At 36.5% G+C, this 6,102-nt stretch overlaps 1 pseudogene; it reads right to left on the reverse strand.

Moving 5' to 3' along the window:
- Positions 1-937: 937 nt before the first annotated feature.
- LOC105310112 lies at positions 938-1,527 on the reverse strand (annotated as a pseudogene).
- Between the last annotated feature and the right edge of the window lie 4,575 nt (positions 1,528-6,102).

The following is a 6,102-nucleotide window of genomic DNA, read 5'->3' on the forward strand; positions in this document are numbered from 1 at the left end:
ACCTGGGTGTCCATCAATAGATGAATGGATAAAGAAGAGGTGGTACATATATGCAGTGAAATATTACTCAAACATAAAAAGAATGAAATCTTGCCATCTGTAACAACATGAATAGACCTAGAGTGGAGTAAGTCAGATAGAGAAAGACAAATGTCATTTGTGGAATCTAGAGAACAGGACAAACAAACAAAAAAACAAGCTAATAGATACAGAGAGCATTTTTATGGTTGTCAGATTGGGAGGTGGGGGAAGGGTGAAAGGGGGAAGGGATTAAGAGGAAGAAATTGGTAGTTACAAAATAGTCATGAGGACGTAGAGTAAAGCACAGGGAATACAGTCAGTAGTATTATAATAACTATGTATGGTGTCAGATGGGTACTGGATTTATCAGCGTGATCACTTCATAAATTATATAAATGTCTAATCACTGTGTGGTACACCTGAAACTAATATAATATCGTATGTCAACTATAGTTAAAAAACAAAAATATAAAAGTTAAAAAAAACTGTCCTCTCTTCTTCAGTCCCACTGCCACTACACAGTTCTCATTGCTTCAACATAAACTAGAGCAATCTACTGATCCTTCGGTCTCTCCTTTTCTCCAAAGGATACTCTCACTTATGCTAGTCTATTCTGGGAGTATAGCTCTGATCAAATATAATTCTTTGGTCAATGTCTTTGACTGCTAAAAAATCTTAATTTCTTAGTGTATAAAATATCACAAACTATCTTTCTATCTTTATGTCTTTAAATACCTCATCATATACTTAAGACCTAAACCCAGTTGAAACACTGTTCCCAAAAATATCATGCTTCCCTCTCCCAGATCCCTAGTTGGTTTACACCATTTTTTTTTCTCTGAAATGCCCTTCTCTATACCTTAATTCTATCCTTTCTTCAAAAACAACGAAAACTCATTTTTTTTTTTTTGACAGATGCTGCCTCAGGTTTAATAGTACAAATAGCACAGGAGGACACCGGCCCAATACAGACCACAGCTCAGGGGTCACACCAGTCCTTCCATCCTCACATCAGCAGACAGAGAGTTCTACTCTGGAGCCTTCGTGGGGTCCTGGACAACTTTGGGAGCCAGAGCCTGAGCCTGAGCTGGAGGCGGAGCTGCAACCACAGCCTGGGCCTTGGTTTGAGCCTTGGCCTTGGGCTTTGGCCGGCAGAGCCTGAGACCCTTGGCAATGTGGAAGGAGCGATGCAGGCGAGTCAACTGAGCTTGTGGCTGCCACCCTTTGGGATGTTGGGCTTGACTTTCTTGGGCTTTAGGAGGGCTTTGACAGCCTCAGCATTTGCACTCATGGCCTTGGCATTGTTGGCTTGCATCTTCAGCCCCTTCTTGTGCTTCTTTGTAAAGTGCATATTCCTCAGGAACTTGGGGTTCATCCCCTTAAGAGATTCGTATCTTTGTGATCAAGGCTTCTTGATGCCATTTTGGTGCCATTTTCAGGACTGGTTGTGAGTGGTGTGGTTCTTGGACTTGGCCATGTCTGCACCAAAGCCCGCAACTCCCGAAGCGCCTGGGACCAGAAGAGAAAGAGCGAAAATTTACCTTCTTAATTAAGCTTTCCTGTATCTCCAAACCTGGAAGTATGTTATCAATACTCTTAATTCTATAATGCTTTATATGTAATTATAGTTTTTTTTTAACATTTAACTCTGTATTACAGCTGTTTTATATATTCTGTTTCCCTTGGTAGACTGTAAACTTCTTAGCATTCAAATTACCTTTGTATCCTTCATGGTACCTACATGATAAATGATGAAAGTATTCAATAAGTATTTAAACTGAATTAATCTGTCAATTCACCAAATTGTAATGCTTTACAAAGGGGACAAAATGATGCATGAGATGAATTTCTTGCTCTACAAAATAATTACAATGCAAAAGGAGTATATAATAAATACTGTGGTTGAAGAGATAATCAGTGCTCTAAGTCTCACTTAGGGTAAGGATGGTTGGAGAGAAAGAGTCTTCTAAAAGTATTGGTGTTTGAGATAGACTTGAAAGAACGGGTAGGATTTTGTAAGCAAAGATGCAGAGGAATACATTCCAAGTTCAACATGAACAAAGGCATAGAGAGGCAAGAGAGAATGAGGTGTTCAGAGAATAATGAGTAGAAAGTTTAACCAAAGAAGAGAGGTCATGTAGGGGATACTAAGAGATAAAGCTGGAAGAGCAGGTTAGGGTTAGGTTATGTAATCTTTGTCCCATTGATGGGTGGGGCCAGTGGCAACTTCCAGGAAATGATGAATATTAGGCTTCACCAACATCAAAATGATTAGGCCCTCACTTGGCCCTGGTGACTATAAGAGTTTTCCCACCTCTTCAAAGTTCCTATGGCAGCATACTATCTTATAATAGTCAGTTAAAGGTTTTCTTTGTTTCCAGTTTATACATCCATTATTTATTTACTCAAATATTCATTAGAAAACCTACTATATTCCAAACATTGCACAAGACTCAAAGGATTTTAAGATGAATAGCCCTGCTTCTCATACCGGGAGTACCACATTTCAGTAAAATGACAAATTTTAGTTTATTTCTAACTAAAACCGTTATGCAGTTGACATGAAGTCTTATTTTGGGTACAATCTAAGTATGTTTTGTGATTCATCTGTTTTGTTTTGCCTTGGTTGCTTATTGGGCTTATCAGCTAATATGTATTATTTTATAAAAGGGAAAAGAGCTAGTCATTTTTATTTTTACTTTAAAAAAATTATATCAAAAAGACATTTACCCCATGGAGTAACAGATCTTCATGATTAAGATATTGACTTACCATCTTCTCAATGAAGGAAAATACCAGAAATGTTTTACCCATAGGTATATTCTACAATTTGTGGCTAGACTAATGCTTTAAAATATTCAGACTGTATTTAATCTAGAAATTCTAGCAGTTTTGGAGGCAGCAACACCATTTAGATTTTTTTTTCCGAACACTGTTACAGTAAATGATAACTGAGATTCCCCGCGACAACCTCTAACTTAACCCACAACCTATGAAGTAATGTTCCCAAATTATTTATTGTCCTGCTGGGTAAGAGGAAGAAGACTGGATTAGGGATTTTCTCTCTTGGATTCTTTGTGACCTCAGAAGTTTAAAACATCAATTATACTACTCTCGCATGAAACTGCTGACACTATTCTTTTGGTGCCCATCGACTTCCTCTTTCCTGTCATCATTTCCTCTTTATAAGTTGTTTCCTATTAGTGTAAATACTTTCTTTATATGTTATATTTTTAAAAGGCAGTAGATAAGCCTGCCCAACAAGCTGACATTGCTATCAAGTGGAAAATCAAATTATTCAGCAATGTAGCAACGGCAAGTTTCATATTCAATATCCTCTTTCCCCCTCAAAAAAATAAATTAATGTTTTTTGAACAGCAACCTCATCATGGTTTTAATAACTGCTGAGAGGGAGGTATTTAACTGGAGAATTATATAGAGTTCTAGAGATAGTTCATCTGGTTTCTATTGGATTGTTCAGATAACACAAGGTAATTTGGGGAGAACTAAGGTCAGCAAGCAGCCTGGAATACCAGTCATCAGGGACATGCAAATCAAAGCCACAATAAGATATCACCTTGCACCCATTCGAATGGCTATTATTAAAAAGACAAGAAATAAGTGTTGACGAGGATGTGGGAAAAGGGAATGCTTGTGCTCTGTTGGTGGAAATGTAAATTGGTACAGCTATTATGGAAAATAGTACGAAGTTTCCTCAAAAAATTAAAAATAGAATTACTGTATGACCGAGAAATCCACTTCTGGTTATTGAGCAGAATAAAATGAAAACACTAACTCAAAAAAATAACTATACCCCCATGTTTATTTCAGCATTATTTATAATAGCCATTACATGGAAGCAAGACATGGAAGCATCCTCAGTATATACAGATGAATAAATAGGTAAAATATATATATATATATTTATATTTATATTATGGAATATATACATAATGGAATATTATTCAGCCATAAAAATGAAGGAAATTCTGCCATTTGCAACATGGACTGAGCTTGGGGGTATTATGTTAAGTGAAATAAGTCAGATAGAGAAAAATAAATATTTACATGTGGAATCTTAAAAAAAAAAGTCATAGATACAAAGAACAGATTGATGGTTGCCAGAGGCAAGAGGTGAGGGGTGGGCAAAATGGGTTAAGGTAGTCAAAAGTACAAATTTCCATTTATAAAATAAATAAGTCATGGTGATGTAATACACAGCATGGTGGCCATACTTACTTATACTGTATTGTCTGTTTGAAAGTTGCTGAGAGTAGATCTTTAAAGTTCTCACCACAAGAAAACAAAAACTTTTAACTAAGTATGGTGATTAATGTTAACTAGACTTACTGTGGTAATCATTTCGCAATATATACATACATTAAATAATTATGTTGTACACCTGAAACTAATATAATGTTATATGTCAATTATACATCAATAAAATAGCAATTGAAAAATAAACCTAACAGCCACCATGAAAAACAGTTTGGATGGTCCTTAAAAAATTAAGAATAGAATTACTGTATGACCCAACAACCCCTCTTCTGGATATCTATCCAAAAAATTTGAAAACCTTTATTTGTAAAGATATATGTGCCCCTATGTTCATTGCAGCATTATTTGTGGTGGCCAGCACATGGAAACAACCAAAGTATCCTTCGATAGATGATTGGATAAGGAAGATGTTGTACATATATGCAATGGAATACTACTCAGCCACGGGAAAAAATGAAATACTACCAGTTGCCACAATATAGATCTTAAGACTATAATGCTAAGCGAAATAAGTCAGGCAGAAAAAATTGAGAACTCTATGATTTCACTCATGTGTGGGATATAAAACTGAAACCAACAAATGAACAAACGAGACAAACAAACAAACAAAAACTCAGACACAGACAACAGTATGGTGATTACCTGAAGGCAAGGGGGTACAAAGAGGTGGAAGAGGATAAAGGGGGTTAAATATATGGTGACAGTTAGAGACTTGACTTTGGGTGATGAACTCACAATGCAATATACAGATGATATATTACAGAATTGTACACTTGAAACTTACATAATTTTATTAAGCAACAAATTTAACAATTTTTTTTAAACCTAGAATCTATAGATTTAGAAAACATCATATAAATTAGGGTATAAAATGGAGATGTATCATAGATCAAACACTCTTACTATATGAGATAATATTCCAATACCTCACTTAGAGATCTTGTTTACTCTGAACTAGAGAGTGTGTTTGTATCTGAAGCAGAAAGGAAAAACCCAAAAGGCACCTCAGCATCTCAGATCTCTTGTTTTATCTGAGCCTCCTCATTACCTCTGTATTTGAAATTATTAGTAAAACTTGATACTGGTTAATATCTCTGATTCTTTTGAGCCTATTTGACAATCCAATCTTTTGTTTTAGCTCACATTCCTAAGAAAGAAGAATTCTATGCCTGCGTTCATACTTGGAAGAGCAGGTGAATAAGAAAAAAAGCTTCTGTTGACATGGAGGGAACAAAACAACTGAATTTTTCATAAACTTTTAATGCTTATGATTTTGAATCCTTAAAATCTCCAAAGAAATTCTACACCCATCTGCCAACTCTTATCCAAAAGGCCTTCACTTTTGTGCTCACAAGAAAGATTAGAGTCATCAGAGGAGCTGAGAAAGAATGCCCTGAGGCCCAGGCATAAGGACCCATTGGTGTCTGAGGGAAAAGCAAAAATCTAAGAGAAATCCTCCAGACACTTGGGTCTTTATTAACCATGAAGAAGTGGTCATTTGTAGCTGGGATGGAGCAAAAGAACTGAGAAAAACTCCTGTGGCATGCAAGCATATGAGGCCTTCCAGGAACTCTAGTCCTTCCTCTGAGTATAAGGCAGTAGCAGACTATAGCTGAAGAAAGGGCAGAATAACTGAGAGAGGTATGCTCTGAGTTGTAGATATGAGGGGTCTGATCAAGTCTAATGTAATGGCTAGTCACTCTGGGCCTCACACTAAGAATAAGGCAGCAGCTGTCTGTAACTGAGGAAGGCAATATAACTGAGAGAGACTCCCTGACATGCAGGCATGTGGGGACTGCTGAA

This window comes from Pteropus vampyrus, unplaced genomic scaffold (genome assembly GCF_000151845.1).
Source record: "Pteropus vampyrus isolate Shadow unplaced genomic scaffold, Pvam_2.0 Scaffold1, whole genome shotgun sequence".
NCBI lineage: Eukaryota > Metazoa > Chordata > Mammalia > Chiroptera > Pteropodidae > Pteropus > Pteropus vampyrus.